Here is a 24,116-nt window from a genome sequence, read left to right on the forward strand (position 1 = left end):
CCTCTTTCTAGTCTGTTCAGTTTTGCCTGTGGTTGTACTGCTTCAATCTTGCAAACCTTCTTCTTAGTTACACCCTCCCTTGCTGCCTGCTGCAAGAGATCTTGATGCTGTAAATCCTATGTCACTCAAGTAGTGTTTCCCAAATTTGTTTAACTATAAAGCTCCGTGAGGGTACTTATTAAAAATACAAATTCTTGAGCTCCATCTCAGATCTACTAAATAGAAACTGCAGGAATTGGGTTTAGCAATCTGCATTTTAAAACACATTCCCCAGATAATCCTGAAGAAGATAACCGCAAATACCGTGAACAGACGGTTACCTCTGTTTTGGAACAACTGTTTCCTCCAGTGACCACTTGTCTTAGTTTGGGACTTCATTAAGCACTAGTTCAGTTTCCTCAGACCTAGAAAGAAGACTCTCAATTGAATGTCTTTCCTAAAGCTGATTCCTCGAGCTTTTAGGAAAATTGGAAACCCTTTTAATGGACTCCAAATATCTCCATACTACCTTCTCCATTCAAAATTCATTGCAGAAGATTCATCTCGCTGACTCTAGTCCTAGATACTCACTGAGTTTCACAGGTGCTGCCCCAACTGCTGCCGTCGAATCCTAGAACAGCTCTGCATATTGGCAGTCTGAAAACTGACTCTGATGAGCTGTGACAGGACATGTTCTCTGGGTTTACCTTTAATCAGACTAGACCCTGAGGGTGTATGGATTCCCTGTATAAAGTACAGATTGGGGGTCACCCAGGGTTAAAAAAGAGAATGAAGCCTAAGTACTTAGCATAGAGCCTGGCTCAGGGTGAGCATTCAATAAATATTACCACTTACTAATATTTCTGTTGTTGGATGGACTGCATATATTCTTCTTCTGATCTTAACCCAAGAAGACCTATACTATATACATTTTTAAAAATTTAATTATTGGAAATATGAAAATATCCTTTCTCTCAACTAGTTAGACTACTTAAATTAGTTTTGATTAATCACAATATTGTGGAAATATAGATAGTCTTCATAGAATGCCAAAACTCAAGGTACTTAATTTACATCATTCAAATTGCAGAGGCCGTAGACTTGCTTTGTTGATCCAATAAACACATTAGTGTTTTAATGCTTTCATGAATACTAAATATTACTGCTTGTATTAGTTAACTATTACTGTGTAAGAAATCACTCCAAAACTTAGTGACTTAAAACAACTACCATTTATTATTTTTCATGAATCTGTGAGTTGGCTAAGTGGTCTGATTTGGGCTGAACTTGACTGGGCTGATCTATGCCAGGCCCACTCATATATTTGTGGTCAGGTGGAGGGTTGCTGGGAGATAGTCTAGCTGTTCTAGTGTTGCCTCAATTGGGATGTCTTGTCTCAAAGACAAAGAGGCTATGTCAAGTTTGTTCAAATGGAGGTCACTGGGTCCAAGGGAGAAAAGATAGGTGCAAAGTCTCTTGACCTAGGTTTTGTCAAGACTAATGACTTAATCAGAATGACTTGACTAAAATGACTAATATAATGTCATTTTTGCTATATTTATGGATCAGAAAAAATTTTACCTTCAGCCTAGATCTAAGGGGTGAGAAATAGACTTCATCTTTTGTTGGAAGTTGCTGAAAAGTGTTATTTCAAAGGATATATGGAGACTATTATTGGGATAGTCAATGCAGTCTGCCACATTAATCATTGTGGCAAAATAACTCATTTTTGGAGTTTTCTGAAATTTTATACCAAAAAAAAAAAGGTAGATTCTGAGCTAAGGTCAAAGATTATGCCCTTGATTCCGTTATCACCTGAATTGTTATAAGAAGCCACAAAACTGTCAGACAATCATTTGTTTGTCTTTAAAATAGTGTTAGCATAAATCTCAAATGGTTATCCAGACTGTTATATAAGATACCATAACAATAAGCACCTAGTAGGGTGCCTGGCAAAAGGTAAATATATAGATATTTTGAGCTAAGTTAAAATAATGGATTGTTTCCATTTGCTTTCTTCCTAATATTTATTAACTAGAATATCAATTTTTTCTTTAGTTTACTCCATGTATCATCTTTATACCAGTTTTTCATGATATTAACATTATTTGGTAATCTTCTTTAGCAATATTCATCCTTCTGAAACATGTTTTCCTATTGATCCTTTCATCCTGACTAATGAGTAAACATCTTTGTTGTGGTGGTGGTGGTGGTGTTTTTTAATGGGGCTTTGTATTTGTAAGAAATGAAACTATACCTGGCCAATTTAAACAGAAAAGAAATGTACTTAAGGAAAACTTTAGCATTCACAGAATTGACAAAAGTATTGGCAACCAAAGTCAGAAGATGAGGGCAGAAATACACAGCAAAGTCATGTCAGAAACAGTCTCTAATAAGTCTAGCCAAACTCACAGGCTCTTGACCATACCAAGGGTGCTCACTGAATATATATATTTTTTAATTGAGGTAACATTGGTTTATAACATCATATGAGTTTCATGTATACACACCATATTTCTTATTCTATATACCCTATGGCTTGAGTAACTTTTAACTCTCCTCTGAGCCTCATGTCAAACCCTCAAAATTCAAAATCCTATGCCTAAGCATCTGCTAGACTGAGCCTAGGTCACATAGCCACACCACAACTATTAGAGAACTGTAAGAGAGACTGTCTGCCCCTTCTGTCTTCCATTATGGAAAGAAGGGCCTTGCCATTAAACTTTCTTGAGGTCCATATCAAATAAGAAGGATGTTTGGATGCTGGGAAGACCAAAACAAATGCTCACTGTAATCTAACCCTCATAGTTGCCCAATACCCACAATTCTCTTTTTCTCACATTGTATTTCAAAACCAATTCTAGACTCTAGTGTAAGGCAATGAAGTCTTATGTGTACTCACCCACATCACAAAGGGAAGCACCCAACAGTTCGTCTCTGAATAATATCCATTTTTCTCTCTATCTATTGTGCTTCTCATCTCAATATTCTGAAACCTGTGGGAAAAAAATAACCCTGTAACCACCAACCTCCTAGGGGTAGGTATTCTGTTAGATCACAACTGTATAGTACAGTTCCTTTGTAAATGGTTACTGATCTCTGAGAAAAGATAGCAGAAATATTCACCAAGCATATGTTTGATGTGATTTCAGAATGCTTCCCGGTGAGTGTGGCTTCCTCAAAGTGTAGCAGACTTGGGGCCTGACAACACCTCCAGACATGAGGATTGGGCTGAATGGCTGCAACAGTCTAACACTGTGATTCTAGTCAGGCTTCTGTCATGAAACTTTTTTTTTTTAAACTGATAACTATTCACCAAAATAGGCTTCCTCTTCTCGCTTGGACCACAGTGAGGTTACAGTTCCTGCTTTCCCTGCAACTGCGTGTGGCCACATGACTGAATTCTAGTCAACTGAATGTTACCTTAAATGATGTCTGCCACTTCTAGGTCTGGCCCATAAAAACCTCTCACTCCTTCATATTCTTTTCCTTTCCAGAATATCCCAGGATCCCCCATGCAAGCTGCATGCTAAGGTTGGCAGAGACACCATCATCCTGGATCACTGAATGGCTTTGTGGTACCTATGTCCTCTTCCTTCAACCTCCATCCTAGAACCACTTAGAATTGCTATCTGGGAAAGAAATACATTTTTAGAGCGTTGAGCCATTATATATTTGTGTACATATTTGGGGTGTGTGTGTGTATATTTGGTACATATTTTCACAGTCTGACCTACCCTAAGTAATAGAAGCTTTGGTATACTGTCCATGTGTTGTGATTCTATGAAACTCTATAACCAGTTAGCAACTGTCAAAAATCTAAGACCAGGGCTTCCCTGGTGGCGCAGTGGTTCGGAGTCCGCCTGCCGATGCGGGGGACACGGGTTCGTGCCCCGGTCCGGGAAGATCCCACATGCCGCAGAGCGGCTGGGCCCGTGAGCCATGGCCACTGAGCCTGCGCGTCCGGAGCCTGTGCTCTGCAACGGGAGGGGCCACAGCAGTGAGAGGCCCGCGTACCGCAAAAAAAAAAAAAAAAAAAAAAAAAAAAAAAAAAAATCTAAGACCATTTTAATTATCATAACTACTTTCTTCATCTCATTGTAACCACGGCCACTTTGTCTCTGATTCCTATCAGGAAGCTCAGTTCAACTGCATCTTCTCCCACTAGTGTATAGTGCTTATAAAAGATGAAAGCAAAAACAAAATGAAAAGCGGCTATTAAAGCTCTCTTCCAAGATTTTCGCATGTACTTCATTACCTTTTCCGTGCCTTCATGGGGAATATAGTAAAAGAGTAGGTCACAAATGATAAATGTTCTCTAGCATTTCTAACTACTAAATCTTTGAATTCTATCATACCAAGAAAAAGATCTTATTTCAACTTCATTTGGTGTATATTACCATTGAGTTCAGGTTTTAGTCAGCAAGCTGTATGGTTAAATATTTCCAGCTGTTAGAATAGCATAATTATTTCAGAACATTGTATGTCTCATCATGCCTATAAATTAAATATATAAAAATTAAAAATCTAGAAATAATAAAATGTAAGAGATAGGCAATGAAGACAATTTTTTTAAAGAAATAATTTCTTCAGGTTAGGGAGTTACAGCATTTATAAGCAAGGAGAAACGGTCGCAACTAAGGGAAGAAGGACTGCTTCAAATAGCAAGGGAGGGAGACCCTGTGGGCTTGGGGTTCAGGATAAACAATGTGTTCTGAATCTTTCCATATTGGCCCAACACCAGTTCTTAGACTCCTGCCCTGTTCTAATCAAAGCTGTAACTTTCCCAGAAGAGATCTGATGATTAACTGAATTCAGTAGGTGTTATAATTTGGCAGACTATAGATTCAAATTTTGCATTTGATTCTTGGCTCCTGCAGGCCTGCAACTATAGCTATAACATGATCATAGAAAATGTGCATTAAGAATTTAGGGTTTTGAGTTTGCCATTCTCTTTTTTTAAGCTGGCCATTGTCCTAAAATACAGTCAACGGACTCCATTGTTCTGGAATTCCTCTTTCTATTTTTACTGTTTCAAAGCATAGGCAATTCAGTTTTATACAGCCTTGCTTTCAAAGGAGAATTTATTCTGGGAGAATAGAGTTGATAATTTAATTAGAAATTCCATCCTTTCAAGTTATGGTCTGCCAGAATCATGTTCCTGAAACCCAGCAGGATGTTGTTTAGCTTCAGGCCCAAATAGGAAAGATAACTAATTCCAAATTCTTTGGGCATCCATTACCTCTCCTGTACTTAATAGTACCAGTCAGTGTTCTTGGTTCTGAACAACAGAAACATCTCAGGTTAAACTGCACAGAGAGTAAATTCATTTAGTGACTATGGGATGGTAACGACATCAACAGGAGGTCTGGAGAACTAGCTTTCAGAATGGGCAGAGAGAACAGGAGATAAGTACAGCCTAGATAAATTCTCAGGCCAGTCTCTTTAGGACTGTGACCTGCCATTAGCATCACTACCACTGAACATTCCCTGAGTTCCTGAACTGCTCCACTGAGCTCTGCTGAAGAACTGTACTGCTGTACCCTGCTCTCCATTGCAGATGTTTTAAGTAATCTGATTGCTCCTTGCATGGTGTATTACTCCCAGATGATGAGACATTTGGAGGAGGAGAAGCCCCGAATTACAACTATGCCCTACAGTAATTGGGTAATGAAAGAGCAGTTAGGCAGTAGATGTTTTAATTCTTCTATTACCATTTTGTCTAACTGATGCAAAATGCTCTGATTATAAGTGAAAATTCTGGTCAAATTATTCCAAATGTGATTGTCAGTAACCAAACAACTTTACAGGAACTCTCACCTTACCTACTCCCTAGCTTTTTCCCCATGGACAAGCAGCTATTTAAGTTTTTAATTTTTATTTTATATTGGAGTATAGTTGATTAACAAATGTTGTCTTAGTTTGAGGTATACAGCGAAGCGATTCAGTTATACATATACAATGTATCTATTCTTTTTCAAATTCTTTTCCCATTTAGGTTATTACAAAATACTAAGCAGAGTTCCCTGTGCCGTACAGTAGGTCCTTGTTGGTTATCTATTTCAAATATAGCAGTGCGTGCATGACAAGTGGCTATTTAAATCATTGAACCAGACATCGCTCGTGTTTACTGGAAGCAGGATCACTGTTCATTTAAAGATCATGGTCATGCCTTCTCCCTGTCTCCTCTATTCAGGGGTTCACAGTTCCTTGTGTAGGCTCATCATTGCTTCAGGGTTTAACTAAAATGATAAAGACCTCAAAATCTAATTTTAGGATTAGGAGAGAGGCCTCATTTAGTAAGCCTCCTGCTAATCTATATTCTCCTTCCCAGATTTACCCGAGCTCTGGATTGGGAGGTATCAAGCACTTTGCTTCTGGGTAAAATGGTATCTTTGCCCTGTGTTTTCTATGTGTAGGTAGTTCCTTTGGGAACTCCATGGGGATGAGGAGTGATTGTCCAAACAGATTTTGGGAATTCCTCGGGCCTCTAACCAAATAAATATTATCAAATCATCACTCAACCAGTGAAAACTTGCTTTACTAATCAATGACTTTCATCTGGAATTCTGGCATAATGCAGAGAGAGCCTTACTTTCAGGAATTCATAATTACACATCTTTTGATCTCTTTACCATTTGTCACTGTCTAAAAGAACTAATTCAGTATGGTTTTTCTTTAAGCAAAAGGAAATTTTGAGATATAGACTCACCTGCAGTTTTAAGAAATAATACAAGGAGATTCCACATACCTTTTACTCAATTTCCCACAACGGTAACATTTTAAAACTACAGTTTACGCTTGAACAACCCAAGAGGGCTAGGGATGCCCACCCCCTGCACAGCCAAAAATCCACGTATAACTTTAGAGTCGGCCCTCCCTATCTGAGGTTCTGTACCCCAGGATTCAACCAACCATGGATATGTACTACATATTTATTGAAAAAAATCACATAGAAGTGGACCCCTGCAGTTCAAACTCATGTTGTTCCAGGGCCAACTCTATAGAGCAATATCACAATCAAGACACTGACACTGAATTGTCAAGGTACAGAATTTTCCATCATCATAAGGATCTTGCATATTGCCATTTATAGTTTCCTCCAGGTCTTAAATGTTGTCAACCAGAAATCTGTTCTTTATTTCTACAATTTTACCATTTAAAAAATGTTATATAAATTGCATTATATTATATATAACCTATAGGGACTGATTTCTTTTTTTAACTCAGTGTATTACTCAGTGTGGAGATTTGTCCAAGTTGTTATATGCACCAATAGTTCATTGCTTTTCATTGCTGAGCCGTGTTATGTGGTATGAACGTACTATAGTCTGTTTAACCATTCACCATTTGAAGCACATCTGTGTTTTACTAATTTTGGCCTTGTATAAATAAAGCTGCTATAAACATTCATGTACAGATTTTGGTGTGAACATAAGTTTTCATATTTCTGGAGTAAATGCACAGAGTGAAATTCCTGGGTTATATGGTAGTTGAATGTTTAATTTATTAAGAAACTGCTGAATTGTTTTCCAGAGTGGTTGTTAATATTTTTTTACTCCCACCAGAAATGTATGTGTGATCTATTTTCTCTGTATCCTTGCTCTGGGTTTATTTTGCCTTTCTTTTTCTAGGTTTTCAAGGAGGGGCTTAATTATTGATTTGAGACTCTTTTGTCTTTTCTAATATATGCATTTAGTGCTATAAATTTCCTTCTCAGCACTGCTTTAGCTGTATTCCACAAATATTTATATGTTCTATTTTTTTTCACTACGTTGAGTGAGTCATTGAATTTTAATTTCAGTTATAATTTATGGTTCTAAAATTTACATTTGGTTTTTCATATCTTCTATTTAATGGCTAAAACTTTCTGTTTATTTGCTGAGACTTTCTATACTCTCATTTGTATTGTGTTCATAATTGCTTAGAGAAACATTTTTATGATGGCTGCTTTAAGATCTTTATAATTCTAATTTTTTTGTTACCATGTTGTTGACGTCTATTGATTACTTTTTTGATTCACTTGAAGATCTTCCTGATTCTTGGTATGATGAGTGATTTTTTTAATTGAAAACTGGACTTTTTTTGTCATGAGACTGAATCTTACTTAAACTTTGTTTTAACTGGTTTCTTCCAACACTGCTATGACCAGAGACCTTGGAGGTAGAGCCTCATTATCACCAGTGGAGGAATTTCACATCCCCCACTAGGCCTCCATTTACACTTGCTAACAGAGGCTCCTCATTACTGAGGAGGGGTGAGAGTCCTGCCTCCCTACCGATGTCTCCACTGATATATTCCTAACTGGGAGGGACAGGATTACCTTGTTACTGTTCCCTGTGTGGCCTCCACTGGTGCTTCTGAAAGTAGGATAGGTTGGCTTTATTACTACCTGGCAGTGGTAAAAGATCTGATTCTCTAGGCTTCCTCTGATATCACCCTAGTGGAGAATGGAAAGGGCTCCACATTACTACCAGGTAGGGATGGAAGCCCAGGCTCCCCATAGGGTACACTCCGATATCTCAACAGAGGTGAGGTTCATTACCATCAGGTGGGAATGAAAGTCTCACCTCCCTACTCAACTTTCTCAGACACCATCTTGGTGGGAATGTTTGGGTGTCTAGAGCCTGGAAAGGGTGTAAGTACAGATTCCCAACTCAACCCTTGGATAGGGGTGGAGACTACAATATTTTTCCGTGTTTTTTACCTTGCTAGGTTACCCATTTCCTGGTCTTTTGGCTAGAGGGAGAAGGATTTTGTTGGTGTCTTCTTCCTGCTCTCATTAGGGTGTCCAGATTGCTGGCTTCTTCAGCTCCAAACCTGGGATATATGAGACAAAAAGAAAACCCAAGAAGCTCACTATGGTATCATCTCTTGGTTCCTTCTCTGTACCTTTCAAAGTGCTTTTGTTTGTTGTATATGTATGTGCAAGGTTTTCAGTTGTACTCAATGGGGGGAATAGGGAAAAGTACACCATTTTCCTAGAACTACAAATTTAGTATTTTTTTTAAGTAATAAATTTTTGTTGCAATTCAAATCAAATATACATTTTATATAAAGATTAAGTATTTACTGCCTCTTTTCCTTAACTGGGGAAGTATGGTGTCCAGGTGCCTTGTAAGTCTCATGTTGTCCCTTTTTATATTTCTGGCAGCACTTGGAGAAAAAATTTTATATCTTGTAGTATTACTGAAAATGATTATACTCATCATATTTCATTTGAGACTGAGATCTTCAGTTTCTTTTTTTTAAAGAAGATGAAAACTGATTAGATCTCAAGAGCCTATCAATTTTTTTTTACTAGAAATATTTAACAATTTTTGATGTGTTAAAGCAGACATCCTTTATTGAATTACTCCCAAACCATCATTCCAAATGCCAAGATTAACAGTGGTATAAAATTGAAAATACTTATTAGGTGACACAGTGATTAAATTGACTATGGGTGATACTTTGTCCAATTATTCCAAATTTATTTTCTCCAGAAATGTCTCTAGTTTAGTATTTCAAGTGGACAATCACTTAATCACTCATTGGTATTAACACAATTGCCTATAATCTGAACTTGCAGCATTTAGAAAAATTTAAAGAAATATTGAACATATTAATGAATCATCACTGAGTGTTATATTAAGTAACATTATTGCCACCTGATGGTAGTATTTGTTTAAAAAAAAGCATAAAATGAAAAGAAAGCTGGAGTAACAATACTTATATCAGACAAAATAGACTTTAAAATAAAGACAGGGCTTCCCTGGTGGCTCAGTGGTTGAGAGTCCGCCTGCCGATGCAGGCGACATGGGTTCGTGCCCCGGTCTGGGAGGATCCCACATGTCACGGAGCAGCTAGGCCCATGAGCCATGGCCGCTGAGCCTGCAGGTCCGGAGCCTGTGCTCCGCAACAGGAGAGGCCACAACAGTGAGAGACCCGCCTACCGCAAAAAAAAAAAAAAATAATAAAAAATAATAAAGATGGTTACAAGGACAAAGAAGGACACTACATAATGATCAAATGATCAATCCAAGAAGAATATATAACAACTGTGAACATATATACACCCAACATAGGAGAACCTCAATATATAAGGCAAATGTTAACAGACGTAAAAGGAGAAATATAATAATAGTGAGGGACTTTAAAATCCCATTAAATCAATGGACAGATCATCCAAGAAAGAAAAACAATAAGGAAACACAGGTCTTAAATGACACATTAGACCAGATGGACTTAATTGATATTTATAGAGCATTCTACCTGAAAGCAGCAGAATACACTTTCTACTTTCTACTTCTACTCAAGTGCACCTGGAACATTCTCCAGGATAGATCACATGCTAGACCACAAAGCAAGCCTCAGTAAATTTAAGAAAACTGCAATTATATCAAGCATCATTTCCAACCACAACACTATGAAGTTAGAAATCAACTACAAGAAAAAAAAAATGCAAAAAGCACAAACATGTGGAGGATAAACAATATGCTACTAAACAACCAATGGATCACTGAGAAAAATCAAAGAGGAAAACAAAAAATATCTAGAGACAAATAGAAATGAAAACATGTTGATACAAAACTTATGGGATGCAGCAAAAGCAGTTCTAAGAGGAAAGTTTACAGCAATAAAAGCTTTCCTCAGGAAACAAGAAAAATCTCAAATAAACAACCTAACCTTACACCTAAAGCAACTAGAAAAAGAAGAACAAACAAAACCCTAAGTTAGTAGAAGGAAAGAAATCATAAAGATCAAAGCAGAAATAAATGAAATAGAGACAAAGGAAACAAAAGAAAAGATCAATGGAACTAAACGTTTGTTCTTTGAAAAGATAAAATTAATAAACCTTTAGCCAGACTCGTCAAGTAAAAAAGGGAGAGGACTCAAAGCAATAAAATTAGAAATGAAAAAGGATAAGTTACAACTACACTACAGAAATATAAAGGACCATGGGAGACTACTACAAGCAACTATATGACAATAAAGTGGACAACCTGGAAGAAATGGGTAAATTCTTAGAAAGGTACAATCTGAACCAGGAAGCAATAGAAAATATGAACAGACCAATTACCAGTACTGACATTGAATCAGTAACTTAAAAACTGCCAACAAACAAAAGTCCAGGACCAGATGGCTTCACAGGTGAATTCTACCAAACATTTAGAGAAGAGTTAACACCTAGCCTTATGAAACTATTCCAAAAAATTGCAGAGGAAGGAACACTTCTAAACTCATTCTATGAGACCACCGTCACCCTGATACCAAAACCAGACAAAGATATCACACACAAAAAAGAAAATTACCGGCCAATATCACTGATGAATATAGATGTAAAAATATCAATGAAATACTAGCAAACTGACTCCAGCAATACATTAAAAGGATCAGACACTATGATCAAGTGGTATTTATCCCAGGGATGCAAGGACTTTTCAATGTCTGCAAATCAATCAATATGATACACCACATTAACAAACTGAAGGATAAAAACCATATGATCGTCTCAATAGATGAAGGAAAAGGCTTTTGATAAAATTCAACATGCATTTATGACCAAAACCCTCCAGAAGGTGGGCACAGAGGGAGCATACCTCAACATGATAAAGGCCATATATGACAGACCCACAGCTAACATCATACTCAACAGTGAAAAGCTGAAAGCATTTCCTCTAAGATCAGGAATGAAACAAGGAGGTCCACTCTCACCACTTTTATTCAACATAGTTTTGGTAGTCCTAGTCACAGCAATCAGAGAAGAAAAAGAAATAAGAGTAATCCAAATTGGAAAAGAAGAAGTAAAATTGTCACTGTTTGCAGATGACATGATGCTATACATAGAAAATTCTAAAGACACTACCAGAAAACTACTAGAGCTCATCAATGAATTTGGAAAAGTTTCTGGATACAAAATTAATATACAGAAATCTGTTGCATTTCTATATACTAATAATGAAATATCAGAAAGAAAAATTAAGGAAACAATCCCATTTACCATTACATCAAAAACAATAAAATACCTAGGAATAAACCTATCTAAGGAGGCAAAAGACCTATACTCCAAAAACTATAAGAGTGATGAGAATGATTGAAAACAACACAAACAGATGAAAAGATATGTTCATGCATTGGAACATATGTTTGTGTTCCTAGATTGGAAAAATCAATATTGCTAAAATGACCAACTACCCAAAGCAATCTACAGATTTAATGCAATCCCTATCAAATTGCCAATGACATTTTTCACAGAATTAAAACACATTTTTTTTTCTTAATTTGTATGGAAACACAAAAGACCCCAAATAGCTAAAACAATCTTGAGAAAGAAGAACAGAGCTGAAGGAATCAGGCTCCCTGAGTTCAGACTATACTACAAAGTTATAGTAATCAAAACAGTATGTTACTGGCACAAAAACAGAAATATAGATCAATGGAACAGTGTAAAAAGCCTAGAAATAAGCCCACGCACATATGGTCAATTAATTTACAACAAAGAGACAAGAATATAGAATGGAGAAAGGAAAGTCTCTTCAATAAGTGTTGCTGGGATAACTGGACAGCTACATGAAAATAGAACATTCTCTAATACCATTTACAAAAAACAAACTCAAAATGGATTAAAGACATAAATGTAAGACCAGATACTATAAAAGTCCTAGGGGAAAACAATAGGCAGAACACACTTTGACATAAATTGCAGCAATATCTTTTTTGGATCAGTTTCCTAGAGTAATGGAAATAAAAACAAAAGTAAACAAATAGGACCGAATTAAACATGAGAGTTTTTGCACAGCAAAGGAAACCATAAACAAAATGAAAAGACAACCTACAGAATGGGAGAAAATATTTGCAAACAATTCTACCAACAAGGGATTCATTTCCAAAATACACAAATAGTTCATATAGCTTAAAATTTAAAAAATGCAATAAAAAAATGGGTAGAAGACCTAAATAGACATTTCTCCAAAGAAGACATACAGATAGCCAACAGGCACATGAAAAGGTGCACAATATTGTTAATTATTAAAGAATTTCAAATCAAAACTGCAATGAGAAATCACTTCTCACCAGTCAGAATGGCCATCAAGAAAAGTCTACAAATAATAAATGCTGGAGAGGGTGTGGAGAAAAAAGGAACCCTCCTACACTGTCAGCAGGAATGTTAATTGGTGTAGCCACTACAGAGAACAGTATTGAGGGTCATCAAAAAACTAAAAACAGTGTTACCATATGATCCTGCAATTCCACTCTTGGGTATATATCAGGAAAAAAATTCTGATTTGAAAAGATACATGTCCCTCAATATTCACAGAAGCACTATTTACAATAGCCAAGACATGGAAGCAACCTAAGTGTCCAGTGACAGAGGAATAGATAAAGAAGATCTGATACACACACACACACACACACACACACACACACACACACACACACACAGGAATATTACTCAGCCATAAAAAGAACGAAAGAATACCATTTGCAGCCAAATGGATGGACCTAGAGATTATCATATTAAGTGAAGTAAGTCGGACTGAGAAAGACAAATATCAAATAATATCACTTATTTGTGTAATCTAAAAAATTGATACAAATGGACTTATTTAAAAAACAGAAATAGATTCACAGACAGAGAAAACAAACTTATGGCTTTAAAAGAGATAGTGTGGGTGGAAAGATAAATTAGGAGTTTGGGATTAACATATACACACTATATAAAATAGATAAACAAGGACCTACTGTATAGCACAGGGAACTACATTCATTATCTTGTAATAAGCTATAATGGAAAATTATCTGGAATACACACACACACACACATACACACACCTGAATTACCTCTCTTTCTACATTTCCAAATGCTGTTGAAAATTATGACCTAAGAAAGTATCTTACCTTTGCAAGCCTTTTTTCAGTGTCCTGTGTATCAAATTACTCACTCATTAGTCAATCCATTCTTTAATTCAAAAAATAACTAATAATTTCCATGTTCTAGGTATTTTATTTGGTGCTAAGAAGACAAAGATGAATAAGACATAGACCTTGCCCCAAATAATAATATAGTCTAGGAGTATATACATATATATATATATATATATATAGTATAAATTATAAAACTGTGTGAGGAAGTTAATCAAAATATAAATTATAAAACAGTGTGAGGGTGATAGTGAATTCTTACACATTGGTTGATGCCTGTACACTGCTTCTCTCTCACTGTAACATAACAAACCCATAAATAATTTATAAATACTAACTCTTGTTCTTCAATGATTATTTTACAATGAGATCTGTTTTTCATGCTTATATTATTTACACACTAACTTATATAAGCTATGAAAATAATTTTAAAGGGCATGACATATTTTATTATTTCAAGAGACAAAGTTTTTCTTTTTATTAAAGTTGTACAAATACATTGTCATTTAATGTTAGAATTGGAGAGGATTTGAAGGAAAACCAAGGCTTGGAGTATGGATAAGACCTGTTTTTCCTGAATCACAATACAATGCTCATCCCTTTGATAATACATTAAACAAATATTTAGTCAGTCCTTAGCCACACTAAATTTATTTTGAAGAAGGTAGGATAAAATAAATTTCTGGATATCATGCATTTGAAGTGCCTGTGGTCACATCATTGTATGATGCTGTCCAGCCACCTTTGGGTAGGAAGAATTATAAGATAGACTCTGAGATTCCTATCCTCTGTTACATGCCCTATAAAATCTCATTAAAGTGAATATGATGAGATATCATTCCCATGATTAGGTTACTGATCAGTTGACTGATTTAAAACAAAAGGAAACATATCTTTGGTTGGCCTAACCTAATCAGGCCAGCTCTCTAAAAGAAAATCAAGTGATGGAGAGACATTCTTCTACTGGCATCAAAAATGAAGTGAGCTGACATGATGAAGAGAAGGAGCCACAAGGCAAAGGACTGGAGGAGGGAGGCCTCCAGGGCCTGAGAGCCAGCCCTAGCTGATAGCTAGCAACAAAAACCAAGGACTTCTGTCAGACAGAACAAGGGAATGAATTCTTCCCTCAATTAATGAGGTTGGAAGAGAACGCTAAGCCTCAAACGAGATTTCATTCCTGGCTGACACCTTAATTTCAGCCCAGTGAGACCTGAGCAGAGGATCCAGCTAACTCTCACCTGGACTACTGACCCATGAAAGCTGTAAACTCATAATTTGTGCTTTGTTTAAGTACTAAATTTGTGGTAATTTGTTATGCATGAATAGAAAACAAATACACATACTTAACAGCCCATGTGTGGAAGGATAGGAAATTTTTGTGTGATTTATTTTTTCCTGTGGTTTGATAACAAAATAATGTCTCAGTAGAGAAGAAATTACAAGAAGGGGATTTATTTTGAGAGAAAAAGGGTTAAGAAGGGAATAGTCAAATGAGGGTTAATAATAGGTGTAATAAGTATAAATTTGAGAGAATGAGAAGAGTGGGAAGCCTTGGCTGCACGGTGGGCTCGGAAATGTAAGAGTGCAGTGGTGAAATGTATATAAATGCTACCATGGGGTTTGATAATAGAAGTGAACTGCTTAAGTGAAGTATGCTGATGACGGTTGGGATGGAGCCATTGTCCACCTGAATCTTAAAGACATTCATAATGATGGCGGGAATGAGGAAGAAATAAATATTATGACCCAGGTGCTAACATCTTTGATAGGTAGGGAGATATGAGCAAAAATTAGTAGAGTTCTGCAACTAAGAGGGAAGTGTTATGGGCTGAATTGTATCCCCCCAATTTTAAGTCCTAAACCTCAGTACCTTCAGCTGTGAACGTATTTGGAGGTAAGGCCTGTAAAGAGGTAATTAAGTTAAAATGAGGTCTTTAGGGTGGACCCTAACCCAATATGACCAGAGTTGTTATAAGAAGGGCTGAGGACAAAGACACAGAGCGAAGACCATGCAAGGACACAAGGAGAAGACAAAGCTATCTACAAGCCAAGGAGAAAGACCTCAGAAGATGCCACCTGCTGGCATCTCAATCTCGAACTTCTAGTCTTCAAAATTGCGAGAATATATATTTCTATGGTTTAAGCCACCAAGTCTGTGGTACTTATTATGAAAGCCTTTGAAAACTATTAAAATTATTAGACGGAGGAAAAGATAACTATTGATGTGCCAACATGTTATAATACAGCTTTTGGCCCTGAGTAGGCTGCAGGTAAATACATCTATTCATTTTTTTTAACATCTTTATTGGGGTATAATTGCTTTACAATGGTGTGTTAGTTTTCTGCTTTATAACAAAGTGAATCAGTTGTACATATACATATCTTCCCATATATCTTCCCTCTTGCATCTCCCTCCCTCCCACCCTCCCTATCCCACCACTCCAGGCGGTCACAAAGCACCGAGCTGATATCCCTGTGGTATGTGGCTGCTTCCCACTAGCTATCTACCTTACGTTTGTTAGTGTATATATGTCCATGCCTCTCTCTTGCTTTGTCACAGCTCACCCTTCCCCCTCCCCATATCCTCAAGTCCGTTCTCCAGTAGGTCTGTGTCTTTATTCCTGTCTTACCCCTGGGTCCTAGACGACATTTTTTTCCCCTTGAATTCCATATATCTGTGTTAGCATATGGTATTTGTCTTTCTCTTTCTGACTTACTTCACTCTGTATGACAGACTCTAGGTCTATCCATCTCATTACAAATAACTCAATTTTGTTTCTTTTTATGGCTGAGTAATATTCCATTGTATATATGTGCCACATTTTCTTTATCCATTCATCCAATGATGGACACTTAGGTTGTTTCCATCTCCGGGCTATTGTAAATAGAGCTGCAATGAACATTTTGGTACATGACTCTTTTTGAATTATGGTTTTCTCAGCATATATGCCCAGTAGTGAGATTGCTGGGTCATATGGTAGTTCTATTTGTAGTTTTTTAAGGAACCTCCGTACTGTTCTCCATAGTGGCTGAACCAATTCACAGTCCCACCAGCAGTGCAAGAGTGTTCCCTTTTCTCCACACCCTCTCCAGCTTTTATTGTTTCTACATTTTTTGATGATGGCCATTCTAACTGGTGTGAGATGGTAACTCATTGTAGTTTTGATTTGCATTTCTCTAAGGATTAATGATGTTGAGCATTCTTTCATGTGTTTGTTGGCAGTCTGTATATCTTCTTTGGAGAAATGTCTGTTTAGGTCTTCTGCCCATTTTTGGATTGGGTTGTTTGTTTTTTTGTTATTGAGCTGCATGAGCTGCTTGTAAACTGTGGAAATTAATCCTTTGTCAGTTGCTTCATATGCAAATATTTTCTCCCGTTCTGAGGGTTGTCTTTTGGTCTTGTTTATGGTTACCTTTGCTGTGCAAAAGCTTTGAAGTTTCATTACGTCCCATTTGTTTATTTTTCTTTTTATTTCCATTTCTCTAGGAGGTGGGTCAAAAAGGATCTTTCTGTGATTTATGTCATAGTGTTCTGCCTATGTTTTCCTCTAAGAGTTTCATAGTTTCTGGCCTTACATTTAGGTCTTTAATCCATTTTGAGCTTATTTTTGCGTATGGTGTTAGGGAGTGATCTAATCACATACTTTTACATGTACCTGTCCAGTTTTCCCAGCACCACTTACTGAAGAGGCTGTCCTTTCTCCACTGTACATTCCTGCCTCCTTTATCAAAGATAAGGTGACCATATGTGCGTGGGTTTATCTCTGGGCTTTCTATCCTGTTCCATTGATCTATCTTTCTGTTTTTTGTGCCAGTATCATACTGTCTTGATTACTGTAGCTTTGCAGTATAGTCTAAAGTCAGAGAGCCTGATTCCTCCAGCTCCGTTTTCCTTTCTCAAGATTCCTTTGGATATTCGGGGTCTTTTGTGTTTCCATACAAATTGTGAACTTTTTTGTTCTAGTTCTGTGAAAAATGCCAGTGGTAGTTTGATAGGGATTGTATTTAATCTGTAGATTGCTTTGGGTAGTAGAGTCATTTTCACAATGTTGATTCTTCCAATCTAAGAACATGGTATATCTCTCCATCTATTTGTATCATCTTTAATTTCTTTCATCAGTGTCTTATAATTTTCTGCATACAGGTCTTTTGTCTCCTTAGGTAGGTTTATTCCTAGATATTTTATTCTTTTTGTTGCAATGGTAAATGGGAGTGCTTTCTTGATTTCACTTTCAGATTTTTCATCATTAGTGTATAGGAATGCAAGAGATTTCTGTGCATTAATTTTGTATCCTGCAACTTTACCAAATTCATTGATTAGTTCTAGTAGTTTTCTGGTGGCATCTTTAGGATTCTCTATGTATAGTATCATGTCATCTGCAAACAGTGACAGCTTTATTTCTTCTTTTCCGATTTGGATTCCTTTTATTTCCATTTCTTCTCTGATTGCTCTGGCTAAAACGTCCAAAACTATATTGAATAAGAGTGGTGAGAGTGGGCAACCATGTCTTGTTCCTGATCTTAGTGGAAATGCTTTCAGTTTTTCACCATTGAGCACGATACTGGCTGTGGGTTTGTCATATACAGCCTTTATTATGTTGAGGAAAGTTCCCTCTATGCCTACTTTGTGGAGGGTTTTTATCATAAATGGGTGTTGAATTTTGTGAAAAGCTTTCTCTGCATCTATTGAGATGATCATATGGTTTTTCTCCTTCAATTTGTTAATATGGTTTATCACATTGATAGATTTGTGTATATTGAAGAATCCTTGCATTCCTGGAATAAACCCCACTTAGTCAGGCTGTATGATCGCTTAATGTACTGTTGGATTCTGTTTGCTAGTATTTTGTTGAGGATTTTTGCATCTATGTTCATCAGTGATATTGGCCTGTAGTTTTCTTTCTTTGTGACATCCTTGTCTGGTTTTGGTATCAAGGTGATGGTGGCCTCGTAGAATGAATTGGGGAGTGTTCCTCCCTCTGCTATATTTTGGAAGAGTTTGAGAAGGATAGGTGTTAGCTGTTCTCTAAATGTTTGATACAATTCGCCTGTGAAGCCATCTGGTTCTGGGCTTTTGTTTGTTGGAAGATTTTTAATCACAGTTTCAATTTCAGTGCTTGTGATTGGTCTGTTCATCTTTTCTATTTCTTCCTGATTCAGTCATGGCAGGTTGTGCATTTCTAAGAATTTGTCAATTTCTTCCAGGTTGTCCAATTTATTGGCATAGAGTTGCTTGTAGTAACCTCTCATGATCTTTTTTATTTCTGCAGTGTCAGTTGTTACTTCTCCTTTTTCATTTCTAATTCTATTGATTTGAGTCTTCTCCCTTTTTTTCTTGATAAGTCTGGCTAATGGTTTATCTATTTTGTTTATCTTCTCAAAGAACCAGCTTTTAGTTTTATTGATCTTTGCTATTGTTTCCTTCATTTCTTTTTCATTTATTTCTGATCTTATCTTTATGACTTCTTTCCTTCTGCTAACTTTGAGGATTTTTGTTCTTCTTTCTCTAATTGCTTTATGGGCAAGGTTTATTCGAGATGTTTCCCGTTTCTTAAGGTGGGCTTGTATTGCTATAAACTTCCCTCTTAGAACTGCTTTTGCTGCATCCCATAGGTTTTTGGTCGTCATGTCTCCATTGTCATTTGTTTCTAGGTATTTTTTGATTTCCTCTTTGATTTCTTCAGTGATCACTTCATTATTAAGTATTGTTCAGCCTCCATGTGCTTGTATTTTTTACAGATCTTTTCCTGTAATTGATATCTAGTCTCATGGCATGGTGGTCAGAAAAGATACTTGATACAATGTCAATTTTCTTAAATTTACCAAGGCTTGATATGTGACCCAAGATATGATCTATCCTGAAGAATGTTCCATGAGCACTTGAGAAAAGTGTGTATTCTGTTGTTTTTGGATGGAGTGTCCTATAAATATCAATTAAGTCCATCTTGTTTAATGTATCATTTAAAGCTTGTGTTTCCTTATTTATTTTCATTTTGGATGATCTGTCCATTGGTGAAAGTGGGGTGCTAAAGTCCCCTACTATGAATGTGTTACTGTCAATTTCCACTTTTATGGCTGTTACTATTTGCCTTATGTATTGAGGTGCTCCTATGTTGGGTGCATAATATTTACAATTGTTATATCTTCTTCTTGGATCGATCCCTTGATCATTATGTAGTGTCCTTCTTTGTCTCTTCTAATAGTTTTTATTTTAAAGTCTATTTTGTCTGATATGAGAATTGCTACTCCAGCTTTCTTTTGGTTTCCATTTGCATGGAATATATTTTTCCATCCCCTCACTTTCAGTCTGTATGCGTCTCTAGGTCTGAAGTGGGTCTCTTGTAGACAGCATATATATGGGTCTTGTTTTTGTATCCATTCAGCCAATCTGTGTCTTTTGGTGGGATCACTTAGTCCATTTACATTTAAGGTAATTATCAATATGTATGTTCCTATTCCCATTTTCTAAATTGTTTTGGGTTTGTTATTATAGGTCTTTTCCTTCTCTTGTGTTTCCTGCCTAGAGGGGTTCCTTTAGCATTTGCTGTAAAGCTGGTTTGGCGGTGCTGAACTCTCTCAGCTTTTGCTTGTCTGTAAAGGTTTTAATTTCTCCATCAAATCTGAATGAGATCCTTGCTGGGTAGAGTAATCTTGGTTGCAGGTTTTTTGCCTTCATCACTTTCAGTATGTCCTGCCACTCCCTTCTGGCTTGCAGAGTTTCTAATGAGAGATCAGCTGTTAACCTTATGGGGAATTCCCTTGTGTGTTATGTGTTGTGTTTCCCTTGCTGCTTTTAATATCCTTTCTTTGTATTTAATTTTTGACAGTTTGATTAATATGTGTCTTGACATATTTCTCCTTGGATTTATCCTGTATGGGACTCTCTGTGCTTCCTGGACTTGATTAACTATTTCCTTTCCCATAACATTTCCTTTCCTTTCCCATATAGTTTTCAACTATAATCTCTTCAAATATTTTCTCAGTCCCTTTCTTTTTCTCTTCTTCTTCTTGAACCCCTATAATTCGAACGTTGGTGCATTTAATGTTGTCCCAGAGGTCTCTGAGACTATCCTCAGTTCTTTTCATTCTTTTTTCTTTATTCTGCTCTGCAGTAGTTATTTCCACTATTTTATCTTCCAGGTCACTTATCTGTTCTTCTGCCTCAGTTATTCTGCTATTGATCCCATCTAGAGTACTTTTAATTTCATTTATTGTGCTACTCAGCATTGCTTGTTTCATCTTTAGTTCTTCTAGGTCCTTGTTAAATGTTTCTTGCATTTTGTCTATTCTATTTCCAAGATTTTGGATCATCTTTACTATCATTATTCTGAATTCTTTTTCAGGTAGACTGCCTATTTCCTCTTCATTTGGTAAGTCTGGTGGGTTTTTGCCTTGCTCCTTCATCTGCTGTGTGTTTTTCTGTCTTCTCATTTTGCTTATCTTACTGTATTTGGGGTCTCCTTTTTGCAGGCTGAAGGTTCATAGTTCCCATTGTTTTTGATGTCTGTCCCCAGTGGCTAAGGTTGGTTCAGTGGGTTGTGTAGGCTTCCTGGTGGAGGGGACTAGTGCCTGTGTTGTGGTGGATGAGGCTGGATCTTGTCTCTCTGGTGGGCAGGTCCACGTCTGGTGGTGTGTTTTAGGGTGTCTGTAGACTTATTATGATTTTAGGCAGCCTCTCTGCTAATGGGTGGGGTTGCGTTCCTGTTTTGCTAGTTGTTTGGCATAGGTTATCCAGCACTGTAGCTTGCTGGTCGTTGAGTGAAGCTGGGTGCTGGTGTTGAGATGGAGATCTCTGGGAGATTTTCGCTGTTTGATATTATGTGGAGCTGGGAGGTCTCTTGTGGACCAGTGTCCTGAAGTTGGCTCTCCCACCTCAGAGGCACAGCACTGACTCCTGGCTGCAGTACCAAGAACCTTTCATCCACATGGCTCAGAATAAAAGGGAGAAAAAGTAGAGAGAAAGAATTAGTAGAAATAGTAAGAAAGAGAGAAAGAAAGAAAGGAGGGCAAGAAGGAAGGAAGAAAGGAAGAAAGAAAGGAAGGAAGGAAGAAAGCAAGCAAGAAGAAAAGAAGGAAAGAAAGAAAGGAGGGAGGGAGGGAGGAAGGAAGGAGGGAAGGAAGGAAAAAAGAAACAAGATACAGTAAAATAAAATAAAGTAAGATATAATAAAGTTATTAAATTAAAAAAATATTTAGAAAAAAAAAGGGACGGATAGAACCTTAGGACAAATGGTGGAAGCAAAGGTATACAGACAAAATCTCACACAGACGCATACACATACACCCTCACAAAAAGAGCAAAAGGGGAAAAAATCATAAATCTTGCTCTCAAAGTCCACCTCCTCAATTTGGGATGATTCGTTGCCTAAAGGAGGGAAGGAAGGAAGGAAGGAAGGAAGGAAGGGAGGAAGGGAGGGAGGGAGGGAGGGAGGGAGGGAGGGAGGGAGGGAGGGAGGGAGGAAAGAAAGTAAAATAAAGTTATTAAAATTAAAATTATTAAGAAAAAAATTTAAAAAAAAACGGATAGACCCCTAGGACAAATGGTGGAAGCAAAGCTATACATACAAAATCTCACACAGAAGCATACACATACACACTCACAAAAAGAGGAAAAGGGGAAAAAATCATAGATCTTGCTCTCAATGTCCACCTCCTCAATTTGGGATGATTCGCTGTCTATTCATGTATTCCACAGATGCAGGGTACATCTAGTTGATTGTGGAGCTTTAATCCGCTGCTTCTGAGGCTGCTGAGAGAGATTTCCCTTTCTCTTCTTTGTTCTCACAGCTCCCAGGAGCTCAGCTTTGGATTTGGCCTTGCCTCTGCGTGTAGGTCGCTGGAGGGCGTCTTTTTTTGCTCAGACAGGACGGGGTTAAAGGAGCCGCTGATTCGGCGGCTCTGGCTTACTCTGGCCGGGGGGAAGGGAGGGGCGCGGAGTGCGGGGCGGGCCTGCGGCAGCAGAGGCCGGCGTGACGTTGCACCAGCCTGAGGCTCGCCGTGCGTTTTCCCGGGGAAGTTGTCCCTGGATCCCGGGACCCTGGCAGTGGTGGGCTGCACAGGCTCCCCGGAAGAGGGGTGTGGATAGTGACCCGTGCTCGCACACAGGCCCCTTGGTGGCGGCAGCAGCAGCCTTAGCGTCTCCCGCCCGTCTCTGGGGGTCCGTGCTTTTAGCCGCGGCTCGCGCCCGTCTCTGGGGTCTGCACTTTCCCCGTGGCTGCGCCCGTGTCTGGGGTCCGTGCTTTTAGCCGCGGCTCGCGCCCGCCTCTTGAGTTCCTTTAAGCAGCGCTCTTAAACCCCTCTCCTCGCGCACCAGGAAACAAAGAGGGAAGAAAAAGTCTCTTGCCTCTTCGGCAGCTCCAGACCTTTTCCCGGACTCCCTCCCGGCCAGTCACGGCGCACTAATCCCCTGCAGGCTGTGTTCACGCCGCCAACCCCAATCCTCTCCCTGCGCTCCGACCAAAGCCCGAGCCTCAGCTCCCAGCCCCGCCCGCTCCGGCGGGTGAGCAGACAAGCCTCTCGGGCTGGTGAGTGCCGGTCGGCACTGATCCTCTGTGCGGGAATCTCCCCGGTTTGCACTCCGCACCCCTGTTTCTGTGCTCTCCTCCGAGGCTTTCCCCCTCCGCCACCCGCAGTCTCTGCCTGCGAAGGGGCTTCCTAGCATGTGAAAACCTTTCCTCCTTAACAGCTCCCTCCCACTGGTGCAGGTCCCGTCCCTATCCTTTTGTCTTTGTTTATTCTTTTTTCTTTTGCCCTACCCAGGTACGTGGGGGGGTTTCTTGCCTTTTGGGAGGTCTGAGGTCTTCTGCCAGCGTTCAGTAGGTGTTCTGTAGGAGTTGTTCCACGTATAGATGTATTTCTGGTGTATCTGTGGGGAGGAAGGTGATCTCCGCGTCTTACTCTTCCGCCATCTTCCCCTCCGCCTCAATACATCAATTCTTGTTTGCCCACACTTAACACATAAATAGAATCAGCTGTAGAGTAATCATGAAGTAAAAATAGTGGTTTCGGTGGGTGCCAATTTCTTTTCTGAATTTTTTGTCCTTTGCTACTAAGATTTTTCTTTATACTAACCTTCATGGGTCACTTATTTTGGTGCATTAGTGGACACATAAGACTTTTACCAGCTCCCTAGAAAACATATTTTCACATATTATCAAAATACTTAAGCAGAATTTAGATGGCTGGGAATAGGAGACAGAATAATTCAGTTAGATGTTTAAGATATACAACAA

At 38.1% G+C, this 24,116-nt stretch overlaps 1 long non-coding RNA gene across 1 annotated transcript in view; it reads right to left on the minus strand.

Annotated features, from left to right (window-relative positions):
- Positions 1-24,116, minus strand: part of LOC137224924 (uncharacterized) — a 649,859-nt gene that overhangs the window by 111,891 nt on the left and 513,852 nt on the right. Inside the window, exons 10-11 of the long non-coding RNA XR_010943572.1 lie at positions 8,687-8,799; positions 2,882-2,975 (exon numbers count right to left, since the gene is read on the minus strand). This is a non-coding gene — a long non-coding RNA (uncharacterized lncRNA). The remainder of the gene's footprint in view (positions 1-2,881; positions 2,976-8,686; positions 8,800-24,116) is intronic.

Source organism: Pseudorca crassidens, chromosome 5 (genome assembly GCF_039906515.1).
Source record: "Pseudorca crassidens isolate mPseCra1 chromosome 5, mPseCra1.hap1, whole genome shotgun sequence".
Lineage (NCBI taxonomy): Eukaryota > Metazoa > Chordata > Mammalia > Artiodactyla > Delphinidae > Pseudorca > Pseudorca crassidens.